The 21803-nt window shown below is 45.6% G+C and overlaps 1 long non-coding RNA gene across 1 annotated transcript; it reads right to left on the reverse strand.

Annotated features, from left to right (window-relative positions):
• Positions 1-915: 915 nt before the first annotated feature.
• LOC115091481 lies at positions 916-18917 on the reverse strand. The gene is made up of 3 exons (XR_003856718.1): positions 18812-18917; positions 18460-18716; positions 916-1327 (listed from the first exon to the last, which is right to left on the reverse strand). It is a non-coding gene; the product is annotated as an uncharacterized LOC115091481 (long non-coding RNA).
• Between the last annotated feature and the right edge of the window lie 2886 nt (positions 18918-21803).

Genomic DNA, 21803 nt, shown 5'->3' on the forward strand with positions numbered 1-21803 from the left:
GATGAGAGTGACATTTTCGAAGCTTCGCTGGCAGTAGGCGCCACACTGAGAAACAGCTCCTGCAGCTTTTCATCCTCGCCAAGGATGCCTCTTGGTTTGGCTTTGTTATGGGATTTACTTCTCTGCCAAGGCTGCTAAATGGCACAAATAGAAACACAAACAGAAAGAGCAGAGCCTCTGCCACTGTAAACCGTTAAAAGCTGCACATCCTGTTGGCCAGCCCCTTTTCGACAAGCACAGCAGTTTGAAGGTCCCCTTTGCAAGTTATTACTGTGCAGCTGAGTGCTACCAAATAATAAGTTGCACAATCAGCTACAACCAGATTTTTAAGAAGGTACTGGCATGGCAGTTGAAGGTAATGGTGAAGTCCCACCCGGGTGCCAATCACAGCCTCCCCCAGTCCGGGACTTTAGAATCACACATCGGCTGGATTGGTCCTGGAAGAACTGGACTCTTTACAGGATGTGCTCTGTGCAGTTAGTATAGCTGGGTTTAAAAAAGGATTGGATAAGTCCATTACTTTCTATTAATTAAGCTGACTTAGAGAATAGCCACTGCTATTACTAGCAACAGTAACATGGGATAGACTTAGTTTTTGGGTACTTGCCAGGTTCTTATGGCCTGGATTGGCCACTGTTGGAAACAGGATGCTGGGCTTGATGGACCCTTGGTCTGACCCAGTATGGCATGTTCTTAGGTTCTTATGCTTTTTATTGAACCCATCACATGGGGATTCTCTGCAAGAGGATTCCTGGCACCTGGCATTACGGAGCCGAGGCCTAAAAGTCTGATAACTTGGCTCTCAGCATAACACGGCCCTGGCAGTCTCTCTCTTTCATAACACATTCCTGCCACCGTGTGTTCTGATGGTGTCTGTGGGTCCTCCCAGTGTGATACAATCACGAAGGGCTGTAAATAATTAAAACCGGCTGTCAGATATCCTGCACTAAAGTCCAACGCTATACCCTGCAAAGATAAAGCACATATTACACATTGTTGTCCGTTATGGGTACAGTACAGAGCTTATAGACCTTCTCCGCCACTCCGAGGACATCACTTCATCCTCCTGCGCCAACACTGATGGTAAAAGCCCTTTGGGGAAGGGGCAATTACAGCGTGCAGCACAGGGGCTAGCAACCGCGTTCATTCTCTTGTACAGTGCTGTTCGTATCGAGAGCGCTGCACAAGCAAACATTTATTATTATTTGCGGTAAGAATAATCATAAGCTTCCCGAAGGAAATGCCTCTTCAGACAGGATTGTTGCATTCTCCCAAGCAGGTCACGTGCCGCCTGCACATTGCGAGAACCAAGATGGGCTCCCGACATCTAGAAAAAAATGAGAAAATACAAAAAAAAAATAATAATAATAATGCAATGGAACTCGTACCCAGCACAGAGCCAGGGGGCAGGAGGGGGTGGAGTGGGAATAGTAACGCAGTGAGGGACAGCAGCATAAGTCCAGCTTGGCCCATTGCAGACTGCCCGGCTGCCGCTCTTCCACTTCGGACAAGTGTGCACGCATGCTCCCCTACTCAGCCCAATCGGCTCTCACCTCCCCCTCTATCTTGTACCTGAACTTTCATCCCCTGCCCCGAGGCTGAAAAACGCCTGGGAGCTAAGTCAGCTGGGCACCTACAATTTGGTGTTTGTTGCCTAAAATTAAAAAAAAAAAAATATATATATATATATATATATTTATATTTATTTAACTAACTAACTAACTAACTAACTAACTCTTTTCTATACCGACATTCATGATACAAATCATATATGGGTTCACATGGAACAGGGGTGTCGTAACATTGATACTGAGGAAGAAGACAAAGTTACAATAATACAAGGATATGTAAACTAGGACCTGAAAGTGCGAGAGACAGAAGTATAACGTTATAAACTTAACAAGGATGTACTGGGTCAGATATAGGGCACTCTAAATATTTAGAAACAGTATACAACCAGGAGTCTGGCAAACATTGCGGAGCAGAGTCAATGCTGGGGGGGGGGGGGGGGGGGGAATTAGCAGAGGGGTGAGGGGTGACTTTCTAGGATCGAGGAGATTAGGAGGCGGGGGAGGAGAAGGGAGAGAAGGGAAAAGGGTTATGGGAAGGCTTGTTGGAACAGCCAGGTCTTGAGTTTTTTTCTAAAGGTCACCAGGCAGGGTTCCTGTCTGCGGTCCGGCGGCATGGAATTCCAGATGGCTGGCCCCGCTGTGGAGAAGGCCCGTTCTCTGGTGGATGTATGAAGGGTGGATTTGGTGGTGGGGGCGTGCAGGGTTCTTTTATAAGCCTCTCTTATAGGTCTTATGGAAGTGTGCAGACAGCGGGATATGAAGGTCGAGTGGGTGCTGATTGTGAATGGTCTTGTGAATGATGGTGAGGGACTTATGTAGGACTCTGAAGCTTATGGGGAGCCAGTGTAGCTTCCTGAGGATGGGTGTGATGTGATCTCCTCGGCTGGTGTTCGTCAGAATTCTGGCGGCCGCGTTCTGGAGCATCTGAAGGGGTTTGGTGGTGGAGGCCCAATAGGAGGGCGTTGCAGTAGTCTATCTTGGAAAATAGGGTGGCCTGGAGGACCGTCCTGAAGTCATGGAAGTGGAGGAGTGGAGTTTGAGTCTTTTTAGAAATTGTAATTTGTAGAAACAGTCCTTGGTTGTGTTGTTGATGAATTTCTTTAGGTCCAGACGCTTGTCTAGTATCACTCCGAGGTCTCCTACTTGGGTGACCACATCGGTGGTGGAAGGGGTCGGCAGTGAAAGATCATTGTGATCGGGGGAGATGAGGAGGAGTTCGGTCTTGGCTGAGTTGAGGACTAGATTTAGGCTGGTGAGAAGGAGGTCGATAGAGTGGAGGCAGCTTTCCCAGAACTTGAGTGTTTTGGGTAGGGATTCTATTATAGGGATCAGAATCTGCACGTCATCTGCGTATAGGAAATGCTTTAATTTTAGGCTGGATAGTAGCTGGCAGAGGGGAAGAAGGTGGTCATTAAAGAGGGTGGGAGAAAGTGATGGGCCTTGAGGTACTCCTAGGGACGATTTGATGCTGTAGGATTCTTTGTTGCAATTTATTTTGACTTTATAGTGTCTATTATATTATATATATATATATATATATATACCAACAAACTCCCCAACAGACTCCTGTCAGGGTTAAAAGCACTATTATAATATGTAATAAAGCATTTCAAAAGATGTGGTTATTTTTGAAAATCTAAAATTTATTAATGGCTTCAACCAAATCACCAATGATGTGTATGAATAAATATATTACAAACCATGAAATATAACTTACTAAAATCCTCACCAAACACCTTAATATTGACCCTCCATCCTCTTCTAATATAACCCTCAATCTGACCCTGATCAACTAAATATTCCCTCCTCTCATTGACGTTATAACAGGTCTATGTTAAAGAAATACACCACTTAGTACTTCAACTATCTTAAATCTCGTGTCTTCAATCGCATTCCTTGATTCACACATTGATCAACTACTAGTGGTGTATGTCCTTTAGATGTCTTTACATCCCATCCATTTGCCAAATTTTTGGTTATATATATATATATATATATATATATATATATATATATATATATATATATAAATAAGAGAAAAGGTTTCAGGGGGCAATTCTGCCACCTCTAAATCTTGCCACCTGAAGCGGCCACCTCACTCTTCCTCATTATAGAATCACCCCTGCTTATAAACAAAAAGAAAAAATCCAGGACTGAGCCACCTGTTTTCTGGAATCTGGGAAAAAGCAACTATCCTAAGATCAAATGCATGGAAATCCGTCTGAAGATCTCATGAATATTCATCACGAATAGGCTGAAAGTCCCATTTGGAGAACAGAATCAATCAAGCAGGAATTATTAACTGCACTTCTCACTTTTGGACACTAGAGGGAGGTCATTGCATTCCATCTCTCTCCTTCCTTTGGCAAGGGCTGCACTAAGAGCCTTTTGTTTTCTATTTATTCGTTTTTGCATACCGGCATTCATGTAAAAACATATCATGTCGGTTTACATCTCAAGTCAGGCATTAATAATCATATTTGCATAGTAAAATAAACATTTAAAATCTAATTACATATTATCCATTTTGCCTAAAAATATATAAAATAGAACTAAAAACAACTAATACATCTGAAAATAAAATCGTAAAATCATAAAAACTATAACAAGAAAAATAAAATAAACACTATCAAAGTCATCCATTGTTATTAAATGCTTTGTTAAAAAAACATGTTTTGACTCCTTTCTTAAAGACTTTGATGTTGGTTTCCATTCTCAATTGTGAAGGTAGAGAGTTGGGTCCGGCAATGGATAATGCTCTTTCTCTAACGGTGTTCATAGGGGTGGATTTTATTGTCGGGATTGGTAGTAGCCCAGTATTAGCTGATCTCGTTGTTCGTGTTGGTACATGAAAATGTAGGGCTGCATTGAGCCATTCAACCTTCTCATTTGAAAGGGATTTCTGAATTAGAGAAAGTGCTTTGTACTGTGATCTGAAACCAATAGGGAGCCAATGAAGCTCTTTTAGTACGGGAGTGATATGGTCAAATTTCTTTGTGTTAATCAACAATCTGGCGGCAGAATTCTATAGGAGCTGCAACAGTCGTATGGCACCGGTAGGTAGGCCCAGTACAAGTGTGTTGCAATATTTATTTGATTTTATTTAAAAGGATTTATTACTGGCTACTCCAACAATCATAGCGAGTTACAATAATAAAAAAAAACAGTTATAATGCAAACAAACTTCACTCAGCATGTACAATTGTTACCAGAGCCAAGAAAAGATAGAAACTAGAAACTGCAAGCATAAACTCCCTCCACTGCCAGGAATAAGAACTTAAGAAGTTGCCATACTGGGTCAGACTGAGGGTCCATCCATCAAGCCCGGCATCCTGTTTCCAACAGTGGTCAATCCAGGCTACAAGAACCTGGCAAGTACCCAAAAACTAAGTATATCCCATGCTATTGATGCAATTAATAGCAGTTGCTATTCCCTAAGTAAACTTGATTAATAGCCGTTAATGGACTTCTCCTCCAAGAACTTATCCAAACCTTTTTTGAACCCAGATACACTAACTGCACTAACCACATCCTCTGGCAACAAATTCCAGAGCTTTATTGTGCGTTGAGTAAAAAAGAACTTTCTCAGATTAGTTTTAAATGTGCTATTTGCTAACTTTGTGGAGTGCCCCCTAGTCTTTCTATTATCTGAAAGTGTAAATAAGCGATTCACATCTACCCGCTGTAGACCTCTCATGATTTTCAAGACCTCTATCATATCCCCCCTCAGCCGTCTCTTCTCCAAGATGAACAGCCATAACCTCTTCAGCCTTTCCTCATAGGGGAGCTGTTCCGTCCCCTTTATCATTTTGGTTGCCCTTCTCTGTACCTTCTCCATCGCAACTATATCTTTTTTGAGATGCGGTGACCAGAATTGTACACAGTATTCAAGGTGCGGTCTCACCATGGAGTGATATAGAGTCATTACGACATTTTCCGTTTTATTAACCATTCCCTTCCTAATAATTCCTAACATTCTGTTTGCTTTTTTGACTGCTGCAGCACACTGAGCCGACGATTTTAAAGTATTATCCACTATGATGCCTAGATCTTTTTCCTGGGTGGTAGCTCCTAATATGGAACCTAACATTGTGTAACTACAACAAGGGTTATTGTTCCCTATGTGCAACACCTTGCAGTTGTCCACATTAAATTTCATCTGCCATTTGGATGCCCAATCTTCCAGTCTTGCAAGGTCCTCCTGTAATGTATCACAGTCTGCCTGTGATTTAACTACTCTGAATAATTTTGTATCGTCCGCAAATTTGATAACCTCACTCGTAGTATTCCTTTCCAGATCATTTATATATATATATATTGAAAAGCACCGGTCCAAGTACAGATCCCTGAGGCACTCCACTGTTTACCCTTTTCCACTGAGAAAATTGACCATTTAATCCTACCCTCTGTTTCCTGTCTTTTAACCAGTTTGTAATCCACAAAAGGACATCGCCTACTATCCCATGACTTTTTAGTTTTCTTAGAAGCCTCTCATGAGGAACTTTATCAAACGCCTTCTGAAAATCCAAATACACTATATCTACCGGTTCACCTTTATCCACATGTTTATTAACTCCTTCAAAAAAATGAAGCAGATTTGTTAAGCAAGACTTCCCTTGAGTAAATCCATGTTGACTGTGTTCCATTAAACTATGTCTTTCTATTTGCTCTACGATTTTGATTTTTAGAATGTTTTCCACTATTTTTCCCAGATTGAAGTCAGGCTCACTGGTCTATAGTTACTCAGATCGCCTTTGGAGCTCTTTTTAAATATTGGGGTTACATTGGCCACCCTCCAGTCTTCAGGTACTGTTAGGAACGTGGACCCTTGAGTCAGCTGAGACGGATGGTGATGCACTGTGGGAACCCACAATGGACATTGCAGCCGGGAGGCGGCGCTGAGGAGATGGCCCTGGAGGAGCCCTTGAGGACCCGAGCCGCTGGGACTTAGGCAAGGCCCCAGGTGGGCGAAGAACCGGATACCTGTGGATGAAGAGAAGCCAGAAGCTGGAGTCCAGCCAGGGACGGAATCTGAAGCCAGAAGTCAGTGGACGAGCCAAGGTCGGAGGCCAGGAGTCAGAAGCCAAAGCCAAAGTCAAAGCCAAGGACGGAAGCAGAATCGGAAGTCCAGGGACGGAACCTGGAGTCAAAAACCAGAAGTCAGAAGCCGAAGCCAAGATCAGGGATCCGAAGCAGCAACTAGCAACTCTAACCAGCGTGAACCTCATTGCAAGGCATTGGACAGGCCTAGCTGCAGGGTTTAAATACCCCTGCAGCATCTGACATCATCGGAGGGCTGTCTTGACTTCTCCCGCGCTGGCCCCTTTAAATCTGGAGCCCCCGCGTGTGTGCGCGCCTACGGGGCGGGGCCAGACGCGTCGGGCCGGTGGCGTCTCCCTCAAGGAGGGAGAGCCGTGGCAGGGCCAGGATCGGGCCTTGCCGCCTGGGGAGGAGGCTCAGCGGCCCGGGCCGGCCTAGAGGTGAGTGGGAGGACCCGGGCTCGGCCCGGGACCGTAACAGGAACAATGAATGATTTTAATGATAGGTTACAAATGTTAACTAATAGATCAGAAATTTCATTTTTTAGCTCCTTCAGTACCCTAGGATGCATACCATCCGGTCCAGGTGATTTGCCACTCTTTAGTTTGTCAATCTGACCTACTACATCTTCCATGTTCACAGTGATTTCGTTCAGTTCGTCTGACTCATCATCCCTGAAAACCATCTCAGGAACTGGTATCTCCCCAACATCCTCATTAGTAAACACGGAAGCAAAGAATTCATTTAGTCTTTCTGCAAAGGCTTTATCTTCCCTAAGAGCCCCTTTAACCCCTCTGACATCTAATGGTCCAACCGACTCCCTCACAGGTTTCTTGCTTTGGATATATTTTAAAAAGTTTTTATTATGAGGTTTTGCCTCTATGGCCAACTTCATTTCAAATTCTCTCTTCACCTGTCTTATCAATGTTTTACACTTACCTTGACAATGCTTATGCTTTATCCTATTTTCTTCAGATGGATCCTTCTTCCAATTTTTGAAGGATTTTTTTTGGCTAAAATAGCCTCCTTCACCTCGCCTGTTAACCATGACGGTAATTGTTTTGCCTTTCTTCCACCTTTCTTAATGTGCGGAATACATATGGACTGCGCCTCTAGGATTGTATTTTTAAACAATGTCCAAGCCTGTTGAACACTTTTAACCTTTGCAGCTGCACCTTTCAGCTTTTTCTAACTATTTTCCTCATTTTATCAAAGTTTCCCTTTAGAGTTGTAGATTTACTTATTGTCCCCCTTCCAGTTATTAGTTTAAATTTGATCATGTTATGATCACTGTTGCCAAGTGGCCCTACCACCGTTACCTCTCTCACCAAATCCTGCGTTCCACTAAGAATTAAATCTAAAATAGCTCCCTCTCTTGTTGGTTCCTGAACCAATTGCTCCATGAAGCAGTCATTTATTACATGCAGGAACTTTATGTCTCTAGCATGTCTTGATGATATATTTACCCAGTCAATGAGCCAGCACAATTGGGGTAACTGAAATCTAAAAAATTATAATCAGAGTGAGTCAATACAGTAACCCATTTGGAAACTGTAAACAATGAGGGAAACCAATTGTATTTTAAAAATAGCCTAAGTGACGGTGTCAGCAAGCCTGACGTTGTGATTTCTCAACAAGAACCCAACCAGTCTTTTAATCATTCACCATCACCATCAAAATATTTTTATTAGTAAATAAAAAATGTTTTTTTGTCTTAATTTTTTATCATTTTCATTAAAAGTCTCAATGGACCTTAAATTCCAATACAAATCCATGAAGAAGGTTTAGGCAGCAATCTCTTTGTTGTAAATAATAAACACCTCTTCTACTGCAAAGGGTGCGGGGCCTCTGGAAGCTGGAGCTGTGGTATTCAATCCCTGGATCGCTTGCGGTGACCTCTGGACTCCTCTCCCGGGGGATGCTGGGAGCAGTATGCAGATGAGCCTTCCGGTCCTCTTCTACTGTATAGGCTTCAATAATTTCTTTCTTGGATTATTTAAACCTGAAGAGTTTAATGCATGCACATAGCAGACTCACGCTTTGTCTACACACAGACCACATCTCTCCTGCCTGCCTCATCAGGGGACGGAGGTTCGTATCCATGGCAGAGGTACTGGCTTAGCCCTCTGTTTCCAGGGCAAGACCAGAAGGTTTTGACTGCAGAATGTGATTGGCATTTCTGCAACCCAGAAGGGGCTCCAGTATCTACTGCCGAGGGTAGCACAGAAGCACAACCACCACAAAATAAGCCCGAGGCTTAATACAGATGATGGGCAGAGTGGAATGAGCTCTGCTAAACCAAGCAGCAAAGGAAGGGGCCTGAGACTCCTTGCTGGTTCCACCGTCCGTCACTACTGCTTCCAGTCCTGCTCTCCTCCTGCAGTGTCCATGTGCTGCTCTGTCGTTCTCGTTTTGCATCTGTTTCTGTGTAACAGCTTCAGGGAATGCAGGAATTGGCAGTGCCGTGCTGATTCCTTTTGCACAGAATGTGGTAAAACAAATAAAAATCCATAGATGTCACAGCTGCCACTGGTGTCCCTGCTCAGGTGTCAAGACGTAAGCAGAACCCTTAAGAAGGAATCTGGGTAGGAGGCTGGCTCGGGTATTACTAGCCTGATTGTATAGGGGTAGAAGGGGGATAAGTAGTACTTATCTGGTTATCTAGTTAACCGGCTAAGATGTGGGTGGGCAATAGGTGGATCTGGCAGTGCTACTTAGCCACATAAGTTATCCAGCTAAGGCTGAATATCACTACTTATGTGGCTTAGTTAGACTTGCTCAAAAGCAGATCTAAACTTAGACAGATAAGATTCATCTGTCTAATTAGCGCCTAATACAGGGATATTCAGCACAGAACCGTGCTGCCGATTATCCCATCTAAACCAGTTAGATATGTCTATCCGGCTCACATAGATAAATGGCTAATAACTCAGCAAGTTTATTAATCGCATTTCCAGGTTCCCCTGTACCATCCTGAAATTCTCAGTGTCACCCCCCCCCCGGTCAGGTCCTCCTCTCCTCTCATTGGCTGCGTTTCCTGTCCTGTGCCCGCCCCCTCAGCTGCCAGAGCCACCTGCGCTGCAGCCCAGGTTTACCCTACGAGATGTCGGGGCTAGCGCCCAGCAGCGCAGGCCCCCCCCCCCTCCTCAGCCCTCCCGACCTGAATGCCTGGCGGAAAACTCACCTCGGTGGGGCTGCTTTTAAAATGGAAGCCCTGCTTCTCCCGGACCAGCGCGGGCTTGATGTTAAGGATTTTGAAAGTAAACAGACCTCCCCTGAATCTCTTCCTCATCTTGCCCGCAGGCCTTGGTGTGTAAGCTCCATGGAGCAGGGACTGTGGGGCGCTGCGTGGCGTAGATGAATCATTGTGTTAGTGGCACCAGTCAGCCGCTGCTGAACGGTCAGTGACTGGGGGTGCCCGACGTGAAACCCCCGTGTTAGGACCGCCGGGCCAGCACCGTCCCCACTTCCCCCAGCAAAGCTGTTTCCAGTCGTTTAACAAGCGCCGTGCGACGAAAAGGAAGCTGCAGTTGTTTACATACAGGATCGAGCGGTAGGTGAGCCGCACTGTGCGTGCGGCAACCGCGGGTGCGCCGGGCACTAACGCAGCTCTTCCTACCGCTCCTTACTGGATTGACCTGAAAGTTAGCTCAGAGTCTGACATCTCAACGACGAACTTAAAGGCAGCTTTGTGGGATGATGCGCTGCATTTATACTGCAGTAAACGAAAGAGTCTGAGGGAGCTCCCGCGGCGAGCTGGGCCCCAGGTCACGTGCAACATGGCGTGGATCCCACCACGCGCCTTTCCAAGCCCGAGCTCAGGTACTGAAGGGGTTTCCCGGCACTGGTGGGGGCTCACAGTCTAAGGAGCATGTTTACTGCGCTGTGGGATTTTTCCCGGAGGGGTTCACTGAGCTGCGATACTCGGCCTCGTGGGTACACCCCGGGCTGATAGTGAGGGCCCGGGAGCCAGAGCTCAGGCACCGTCTCCTAAAGTTAAGCTTTGCCATGTGAGTGTCCCTAATCCCCTGAGTGTGTGTTTGGGAGGGGGGGGGGGGGGGGAGAATTCCCTTCTAGGGCCTGTGCATTGCATTTACTCAAATTCCAATTTAAAGTCAATTGTAAGAAGCACTGATGATCACTCCTCAGCCTTCCGCCTATTCTCCTCTCCCCCCCCCGAGACTAGCAGGTTACCCGAGATCGGTCCCCGCATTAACCTCTCCTCTGTTTCCCCTCGTAACAGTGGAATATTCCTCGTGGTTACTGCTAGAGGATCTAACGGGATCTCTCTAACAGAAACTGAGCTTTGAGTATTCCCCTCTCCCCAGCGTGCATGCAAAGTTTATCTGTCCCTTTAAGGACCCCGCGGTCCCCCCAGTTACAATGGCCCGGTTGAACGAGACACGCCCTAGTTCATTTTTTTGTTATAGGACCCATATTGTTGCCACCTGCTCTACGTAAGCTAAATGATCTCAGACACTTCAGAAAACAGGTGAATTTAGTATTATTTCGGCAAGCTGATAAACTGGAATAATCGATATTGACCGCAGTGCTGTGGCAGCTTGAACAGTCTTATATATTGTGCTTTTGTTTTTATGTATTGCGTTGTTATTTCATAGATTATATTGTTTTGTATTGCCTTAAGCGTGTATAATTATGCACTGTAATCCGCGTAGCACATATTATTGTTATAATGATCTGGAAAGAAATACGACGAGTGAGATAATCAAATTTGCAGATGACACAAAATTGTTCAGAGTAGTTAAAGCACAAGCAGATTGTGATAAATTGCAGGAAGACCTTGTGAGACTGGAAAATTGGGCATCCAAATGGCAGATGAAATTTAATGTGGATAAGTGCAAGGTGATGCATATAGGGAAAAATAACCCATGCTACAGTTACACAATGTTGGGTTCCATATTAGGTGCTACAACCCAAGAAAGAGATCTAGGTGTCATAGTGGATAACACATTGAAATCGTGGGTTCAGTGTGCTGCGGCAGTCAAAAAAGCAAACAGAATGTTGGGAATTATTAGAAAAGGAATGATGAAGAAAACGGAAAATGTCATAATGCCTCTGTATCGCTCCATGGTGAGACTGCACCTTGAATACTGTGTACAATTCTGGTCACCGCATCTCAAAAAAGATATAATTGCGATGGAGAAGGTACAGAGAAGGGCTACCAAAATGATAAGGGGAATGGAACAGCTCCCCTATGAGGAAAGACTAAAGAGGTTAGGACTTTTCAGCTTGGAGAAGAGACGACTGAGGGGGGATATGATAGAGGTGTTTAAAATCATGAGAGGTCTAGAACGGGTAGATGTGAATCGGTTATTTACTCTTTCGGATGGTAGAAAGACTAGGGGGCACTCCATGAAGTTAGCATGGGGCACATTTAAAACTAATCGGCGAAAGTTCTTTTTTACTCAACGCACAATTAAACTCTGGAATTTGTTGCCAGAGGATGTGGTTAGTGCAGTTAGTGTAGCTGTGTTTAAAAAAGGATTGGATAAGTTCTTGGAGGAGAAGTCCATTACCTGCTATTAAGTTCACTTAGAGAATAGCCACTGCCATTAGCAATGGTTACATGGAATAGACTTAGTTTTTGGATACTTGCCAGGTTCCTATGACCTGGATTGGCCACTGTTGGAAACAGGATGCTGGGCTTGATGGACCCTTGGTCTGACCCAGTATGGCATTTTCTTATGTTCTTATAAGCAGAATATAAACATTTCAAATAAATAAATACATGGGTGGAGGCATTCTAGGGGCGAGGCCTAACTTTACCCGGCGAGCCACACGTATTCAGCGCTGTCTGGGTAAGGTTACACGTGTGAGTCTGGCTAAAAAAAGAGCGGGTGTGAGAGACACCCCCCCCGTCAGGTCTCCACTGGATGTCCCTAGCTCAGGCTTTGGGTAGGGAATGAGGAGGGAGCATACCATTAATGATCGGGGGGGGGGGGGGGGGGGCGGGGTCTGCCACCTGCAAAGGTGCAGGAGGGGGCATAGCAGCGTTTGGCATTTTGAGTTGATTTTTGGAGCCTCCCATTTTCAGGTTCTGCAGTCAGATACCTGGAAGCAGGGGAGAGGCTCATTGCTGCTCCATTGCCGAACCGGTCTGGCAGGCTTTGTTGCCAGGTGGCATGAAACGTTTTGGGGAGAATGATTTTTGGAGCTGTAGCTCCTATCCTACAGAACACGGAGGGACAGCAGTCTCCTGCCACGAAAGAAGATTTTCTGGGTTTTGGAGGAGATTTCTGTTCTTTTTTTTATTCAGGAGGAACCAGTGGCTACCATGGCCGCCTGGGAAAAGGCGTTTAGGATTTCCATCAGTTTGTTCCTTTTTTTTTTTGGACTTTTCCACCCGAGAGATCCATTTTGAACACCAGAAGAGAAGAGGATATCCCGGCCCCCCACCACCTGGAAGGAAAAGTGTTCCCTAGTGTGCAGCCACCTTGAGGGACACTCGCGCCAGTCTTCAAAATGAATCTCGTGGCAGCCACTATTTCATCTTCAAATCAATCCACGTATTAAGCACGGTCTCAGAAATGCTCTGACTAAGAGTGGGGTGAAAACTTGGATTGATTTGAAGATGAAATAGTGGCTGCCACATGACTCACTTTAAAGATTGCTTGCAGTAAAGTTTATATTTTCGGACTGCCCACTCCAGTATCCAGGGAGATATTGGTACCGGTGTAGAGACTGTGAAGAACATAAGAAATTGCCATACTGGGTCAGACCAAGGGTCCATCAAGCCTAGCATCCTGTTTCCAACAGTGGCCAATCCAGGCCACAAGAACCTGGCAAGTACCCAAAAACTAAGTCTATTCCATGTAACCATTGCTAATGGCAGTGGCTATTCTCTAAGTCAACTTAATAGCAGGTAATGGACTTCTCCTCCAAGAACTTATCCAATCCTTTTTTTAAACACAGCTATACTAACTGCACTAACCACATCCTCTGGCAACAAATTCCAGAGTTTAATTGTGCGTTGAGTAAAAAAGAACTTTCTCCGATTAGTTTTAAATGTGCCCCATGCTAACTTCATGGAGTGCCCCCTAGTCTTTCTATTATCTGAAAGAGTAAATAACCGATTCACATCTACCCATTCTAGACCTCTCATGATTTTAAACACCTCTGTCATATCCCCCCTCAGTCGTCTCTTCTCCAAGCTGAAAAGTCCTAACCTCTTCAGCCTTTCCTCATAGGGGAGTTGTTCCATTCCCCTTATCATTTTGGTAGCCCTTCTCTGTACCTTCTCCATCGCAATTATATCTTTTTTGAGATGCGGTGACCAGAATTGTACACAGTATTCAAGGTGCGGTCTCACCATGGAGCGATACAGAGGCATTATGACATTTTCCGTTTTATTCATCATTCCTTTTCTAATAATTCCCAACATTCTGTTTGCTTTTTTGACTGCCGCAGCACACTGAGCCGACAATTTCAATGTGTTATCCACTATGACACCTAGATCTCTTTCTTGGGTTGTAACACCTAATATGGAACCTAACATTGTGTAACTATAGGATGGGTTATTTTTCCCTATATGCATCTCCTTGCACTTATCCACATTAAATTTCATCTGCCATTTGGATGCCCAATTTTCCAGTCTCACAAGTTCCTCCTGCAATGTATCACAATCTGCTTGTGATTTAACTACTCTGAACAATTTTGTATCATCTACAAATTTGATTACCTCACTCGTCATATTTCTTTCCAGATCATTTATAAATATATTGAACAGTAAGGGTTCCAATACAGATCCCTGAGGCACTCCACTGCCCACTCCCTTCCACTGAGAAAATTGCCCATTTAATCCTACTCTCTGTTTCCTGTCTTTTAGCCAGTTTGCAATCCATGAAAGGACATCGCCTCCTATCCCATGACTTTTTACTTTTCCTAGAAGCCTCGCATGAGGAACTTTGTCAAACGCCTTCTGAAAATCCAAGTACACTACATCTACCTGTTCACCTTTATCCACATGTTTATTAACTTCTTCAAAAAAAGTGAAGCAGATTTGTGAGGCAAGATTTGCCTTGGGTAAAGCCATGCTGAAGATTATTCAGCAACTATAAATCCATTCAGAGAGAGAAATTCCATTCCCTCTACTCCTTGGGTCCTGGAGGTTCATCCTTCCCCCCCCCCTCATTCGGAGAATCCAGGCCCCGGGGATGTTGTGAGATTGTGTGAGGAATTTAGCCTGGGGACCGAGTGTGACCCCTGCACTATTTCAGCTCTGACTCTGAAGCAAGGGGGCTACACATGTAACTTTATCTGCGCAGATTCAGTAGGAGATGTGCGCTTAAGTCTCGCTGAATATCCGGCACAAGTTACATACATAACTTTCCCTGGATCAATTTGCCGCTCGCTGCATTACTGAATATTGACCTCCCTGTCTCTATGCCTGCTAACTGTAAGCCAGGTTGCCGCTGTTATGTTCCCATCCTGATAAAAACTGAGTAGGCGACATTACACGTCCCTCTCAAAAGCAAAGCACATCCATATAACACGAATGAGAGATGTCTGAATGCTTACAAAAAATAAAAAAACAAACACATTTCATTACAGCAGCTTCATAAAGATGTGAAAACACCTAACTTGTTCGGAAAATTCTTTTGTATTTTGGGGGAAGATCAAAAAATCTTTTTGAACCTTCGGGGGGGAGATCTGTTTCGACATATGCACTAATTTCTCCAGAAAAATATTCCCATTAGCGGGATGTATTTATTTATTTATTTTAAAGTTTTTTTTTATACCGACGTTCATTTGCATATCACATCGGTTTACATGGAACACTCTTAACAACAACATATGAGATTAGCATTGAACTAGTGTAACACTAATCTGCTAAAGGGAGCCCTGACCGACGTGCCGCAAATGCGCAGTAGAGAGCAGCTCTACCGTGCATGCGCGGGCGAGCACGTCTGTCAGAGCGTAGCGTGCCTGAAAAAAATGGCGCTGGGAGGAGCAGTAGGGCGCTGGGAGGAGCGGCGGCGAGGCGTGCGTGAGGGATGGACCACCCCCCCAGAGATCTTCCGTCTGCGCCATCCGAGGGAAGGGGTTGTGGATGAGCTGAAAGGGGAGGGAGGAGAGAGTGAGAGGAGGGAGACTAGAGGAGGGAGGTGGGAGGGAGAAGGAAATGGACAGAAAACATTTTTTTAATGTAGCCCGTTGTTACGGGCTTAATGGATAGTGAGAACATAATAGAGACAATTTTTTGAGAAAGTATTGAGAAATTAGTGGGAGATTTTTCTAAAGCATTGGGGGGAATTTGTTTTTTGGCTTTCAAAGAGTGCAGGGAACCTTTAAGGTTTTATCCATATGAATGTGGTTTAGTATGATCGGGTAAGCTATAGTTTGAGTGAGGTTTGGTTTTTAGCCGGCTCATAGATGAGAAACCATTGTGTGAGAGGGTTATTGTATATTGTGATATAGTGTTATAGTCCATTTTGTATTAGACTATGTATTAGACATATTATGTTGGGTATTTTCACATCTTTATGAAGCTTTTTAAATAAACTTTGTATATATTTTTTTATTTTTTGTAAGCCTTCAGACATCTCCTGTCCTGGTAAAACCAAGCTTGAACTCTGTAACAGTGAGCACTGCAGCAGTAGAGGCTCAGAACCTGACACCAAGCACGGACTGAGAGAAGTCCAGATTACGGAGCTCACACAGCAGCTGTCTGTGTGCGATATTCTTCAAGGGACAAGGAGACTTCATTCAGACTCTTCCAGCAAGTGCGAACTTTAGTGCCAGAAAAGTGCTGCATCATCCGGAAGAAGAGAAGTCACTACCCAGGTGGCACTCACAGTAAAGGAAGCAGGGAGGAGGCTGCCCTGCTAAGGAGCAGAGCCGAGCCACTGGATGTGAGGTACCCAAGGGGAGCCCTGAGATTCACAGGGGCTCCCCAAAGCTTGCCCATCACCAGATCCCTGCAATAGAAAAGCAAAGGGGATCCGGCGGGTGTGGATTTTGACCACGGTGATGGAAAAAGCAGATTCACCGCCAAGGAAATGTGCTGTCTGCCAGTCTGTCACAACTGAAAAAGTTTCATGTCAGCAAAGCTTGGAGCACCATTCAGAGCGCGGGGGGAAGGATCTGACAGACTCCCACGTTTGTAAGCTTCCTCTCTGGCCATACTCGAAGCCAGCCCTAACCACTTCTCCACAATAAATACACTTCCCATAGATTCATCCGTCGTTTATGTTTGACTTCATTAGATTGGTAAGCTCTATGGAGCAGGGACTGTCTCTTATGTTTACCTGTACAGTGCTGCGCAGGCTTCGTAGCTCTTTAGAAATGATAAATGGTAGTGGTGGTAAACCGCAGGCCTCCTAGGTGCTCAGCAAGGGACCTGCACCCAGAGCCCTCATTAACATAAGAACATAAGAAAATGCCATACTGGGTCAGACCAAGGGTCCATCAAGCCCAGCATCCTGTTTCCAACAGTGGCCAATCCAGGCCATAAGAACCTGGCAAGTACCCAAAAACTAAGTCTATTCCATGTAACCATTGCTAATGGCAGTGGCTATTCTCTAAGTGAACTTAATAGCAGGTAATGGACTTCTCCTCCAAGAACTTATCCAATCCTTTTTTAAACACAGCTACACTAACTGCACGAACCACATTCTCTGGCAACAAATTCCAGAGTTTAATTGTGCGTTGAGTAAAAAAGAACTTTCTCCGATTAGTTTTAAATGTGCCCCATGCTAACTTCATGGAGTGTCCCCTAGTCTTTCTATTATCTGAAAGAGTAAATAACCGATTCACATCTACCCGTTCTAGACCTCTCATGATTTTAAACATCTCTATCATATCCCCCCTCAGTCGTCTCTTCTCCAAGCTGAAAAGTCCTAACCTCTTTAGTCTTTCCTCATAGGGGAGCTGTTCCATTCCCCTTATCATTTTGGTAGCCCTTCTCTGTACCTTCTCCATCGCAATTATATCTTTTTTTGAGATGCGGCGACCAGAATTGTACACAGTATTCAAGGTGTGGTCTCACCATGGAGTGATACAGAGGCATTATGACATTTTCTGTTTTATTCACCATTCCCTTTCTAATAATTCCCAACATTCTGTTTGCTTTTTTGACTGCCGCAGCACACTGAACCGACGATTTCAATGTGTTATCCACTATGACACCTAGATCTCTTTCTTGGGTTGTAGCACCTAATATGGAACCTAACATCGTGTAATTATAGCATGGGTTATTTTTCCCTGTATGCATCACCTTGCACTTATCCACATTAAATTTCATCTGCCATTTGGATGCCCAATTTTCCAGTCTCACAAGGTCCTTCCCTGTAATGTATCACAATCTGCTTGTGATTTAACTACTCTGAACAATTTTGTATCATCCGCAAATTTGATCATCCTCACTCGTCGTATTTCTTTCCAGATCATTTATAAATATATTGAACAGTAAGGGTCCCAATACAGATCCCTGAGGCACTCCACTGTCCACTCCCTTCCACTGAGAAAATTGCCCATTTAATCCTACTCTCTGTTTCCTATCTTTTAATCAGTTTGCAATCCACGAAAGGACATCGCCTCCTATCCCATGACTTTTTACTTTTCCTAGAAGCCGCTCATGAGGAACTTTGTCAAACGCCTTCTGAAAATCCAAGTATACTATATCTACCAGTTCACCTTTATCCACGTGTTTATTAGCTCCTTCAAAAAAGTGAAGCAGATTTGTGAGGACACAGGACAGGAGTTACATTCAACTACATATGAACCGGTCACTGAGCAGAGCCTGCAGCAAAACGTTTACCAGGTAGAAAGGAATACCAGGCGCTGCAAAATAAGACAGCATCAATTGCTAAATACAGCCATCACCTACCTCATGCTTGGGAGAGACCAAACATCGCATGCAGTCTTGTAGGGGTTTGGTTTCCTGGCAAATCAATTCCGCAGCCAATCAGACCCAACATTTTCCAGCCAACCAGATTTCTCACCCTCGTCTCGTTTCGGTAGCCCTTCCCCGGATCGCTTCCACTCTTTCTGTTCACCTTTCCGGAGGTCAGGCCTCCAGAACTGGACAGCGTGCTCCAGGCCTGCGATGGGTGAAAGTCTCCAAGTCACCGGGCTGTGATATATCTGGGGAAGGAATATTGGAAAATTAAAAATAAATACACGAGATGCATCCAAATGCATGAATTCAAATAATCATAAAGTAAAAGGCAGGCGCTGACTAAATATTAAGTAGCAAAAGGCCCGCTGAGCACCCCAGGCGAATCAGTAGCAGCAGTGCCGATGAAGGCCTGCGGTTCTCCCTTCTGACCACCAGATGGCAATAGCAATACCAGCAGCTGCAGTCTCTGATTGGATTGCTGCTCCCTTTCTTTTAATGCCCTCCCACAGCTATGCTGATTGGTGCTCTTTCCAGCCCCGGGGAATCTGATTGGGTGAGAGAGAGCAGGTCAGCCTGCTGTGCCCTAATGGTACTGGCAGGACAGGGGAAAGAGAGCGGCTGTTCCCACCATCGTGCAAAGAAGTGAATTGACTCTGGGTGGAGGGATTGGGGGGGGGGGGTGCCCAGCTTATTTGTTTATGTATTTATTGCATTTAGCAAACGCCGTTATTAGAAAAACTCACAGCGATTTACAAACATTTAAAAGTAGTCCATCCACTCAAAATGGCAAACAAGAAAAAAAGAAAACCCAACATAAAAATGGAGTCTGTGCTGGGAGCCCAGCCTGAACGTGCATTCCTTGGTTGGGCCCCAACTGGTGGGTTTATTCTACAGCAGGAACCCAGTGGCAAACATGCTGGACCTATGGAGCTCTAGGTAGCCACAGCCAAGGTCACCCGTAAGACTGGCTGACTTCTGGGACATCACGGCGGCAACTGCCTAATCCACTCGGTGGAGGCTGCACGGGCACTGCTGGAATGACTTGAACTGGACCGGCACTGCGTGTGGCCCCAGATCGAGGGCTGGACATAAGGGGCCCTCGCCCGCCACAACTTGGCTGGTCCGGTAGTCTTCCCGCGGACACGCTGCTTTGCCAACCCTGGGTTCCTAGCCCATGTTGGCTTCTGGTTTCCCCACCATATTTCCCAGCCACACCAAGGCCCTGCCCAAAGCCCCTTCTTCTTGGCTCCTTGCCCAGTCCTCAAGTCCCAGCTGCGGCCTGCATCTTCAGGCTCAAGCAGCAGGCAGTGGACATGACACTGGGTGAAGGCTGTGTGGTGACCAGGAGGGTCCCTGTATTCTGTGGTGCGGGCCTCAGCTGATGTGTGCACCTCTGCTGCCGGGTGACAGCTCATGCCTGTGTTGTGTGCTGGGATCCCAGTTGGGGGTGCGTATATTATTGGTGATTTGTTGCTGCAAATCGTGTGGCTGAGGAATCACGGGAGACTGGAGGCTGCAACCATTCAGTACTGACCTGAGAACACTTCCAACCGTCTCCTTCATTTTCTACATTACTGACACCTGCTAATATTGGAATATTTCTAAGGACCCGCAGCAGGGGCGCTCTGCACCCACGGTAAATGTGTTAAGACTGGCTAGATTGCAATGGACACTGAGTGCCGGGACAGAGTAGTGCACATTCAACACATACTCACTATTGAGTGTTTTCTGACAGCAGAGACAGAGCAGTGTGCACACTCAGCACACACTTACACCCCCACTGTTTTCTGACAGCAGAAACTGAATCAGAGCACACACTCACTCCTCGGTATGATTATGAGCAGGCACTGTGTGTTGGGACAGAGCAGTGCACACTCAGCACACACTCATTCCCCAGAGTTTTCTGTCAGGAGAGACAGAGCAGTGCACACTCAGCACAAACTCACCCCCACTGCTTTCTGACAGTAGAAACCCGAGTCAGTGCAGTGAACACTCAGCTCATACTCACTCCTGAGTGTTTTCTGACAGCAGAAACCGAATCAGAGCACACACTCACTCCTCGGTATGATTATGAGTAGGCACTGTGTGCTGGGACAGAGCAGTGCACACTCAGCACAAACTCACCCCCACTGCTTTCTGATTGCAGTTTGTGAGTATCAGCAGGCAGTGAAAGCTGGTTCAGAGCAGTGCACACTCAGCACATACTCACGTCCCAGTCTTTTCTGACAGAAGAAACCAAATCAGAGCAGTGCACACTCAGCACACACTCACTCATTTTTTTCTAACAGCTGAAACCCGAGTCAGAGCAATTCAGATTCAGCATGCACTCACTCCGTGGTGTTGTCTGACTGTAGTGTATGAGTATGAGCATGCACTCATAGCCAAGAGAGCCCATACCTCTTGGCTATGAGTGCTTGCTCATACAACACTCACCCTCAGCTGTCATACAACACTCAGGAGTGAGTGTTGAGTGTGCATGGTCTGACCAACCACTCACTGCCTACTCATACTCACACACTGTAGTCAGAAAATACTCGGGAGTGAGAGTGTGCTGAGTAGTAACTGCCTGTTAATACACTCTGCTGTCAGAAACACTAGTGAGTGTACGTTGAGTGTGCACTGCTCAGACTCGGGTTTCTGCTGTCAGAAAACACAGCTCTGATTCGTGTTTCTATAATTAGAAAACACTCAGGAGTGAGTGTGTGCTGAGTGCACATTGCTCTGACTCAGGTTTCAGCTGTCAGAAAACACTGGGGAGTGTGTGCTGGGTGCGCACTGCTCTGACTTGGAGTGAGTGTGTGCTGATTGTGCACTGCTCTGACTTGGAGTGAGTGTGTGCTGGGTGCGCACTGCTCTGACATGGAGTGAGTATGTGCTGGGTGCACACTGCTGTGACTTGGAGTGAGTGTGTGCTGATTGGGCACTGCTCTGCCTTGGAGTGAGTGTGTGCTGGGTGCGCAGTGCTGTGACTTGGAGTGAGTGTGCGCTGAGTATGCACTGCTCTGACTTGGAGTGAGTGTGCGCTGGGTGCGAACTTCTCTGACTTGGAGTGAGTGTGTGATTTGTGCGCACTGCTCTGCCTTGGAGTAAGTGTGTGCTGATTGTGCACTGCTGTGATTTGGAGTGAGTGTGCGCTGAGTATGCACTGCTCTGACTTGGAGTGAGTGTGGGTGCTGATTGTGCACTGCTCTGCCTTGGAGTGAGTGTGCGCTGAGTATGCACTGCTGTGACTTGGAGTGAGTGTGTGCTGATTGTGCACTACTCTGCCTTGGAGTGAGTGTGTGCTGGGTGCGCACTGCTCTGCCTTGGAGTGAATGTGTGCTGATTGCGCA

Source organism: Rhinatrema bivittatum, chromosome 5 (genome assembly GCF_901001135.1).
Source record: "Rhinatrema bivittatum chromosome 5, aRhiBiv1.1, whole genome shotgun sequence".
NCBI classification, from domain to species: domain Eukaryota; kingdom Metazoa; phylum Chordata; class Amphibia; order Gymnophiona; family Rhinatrematidae; genus Rhinatrema; species Rhinatrema bivittatum.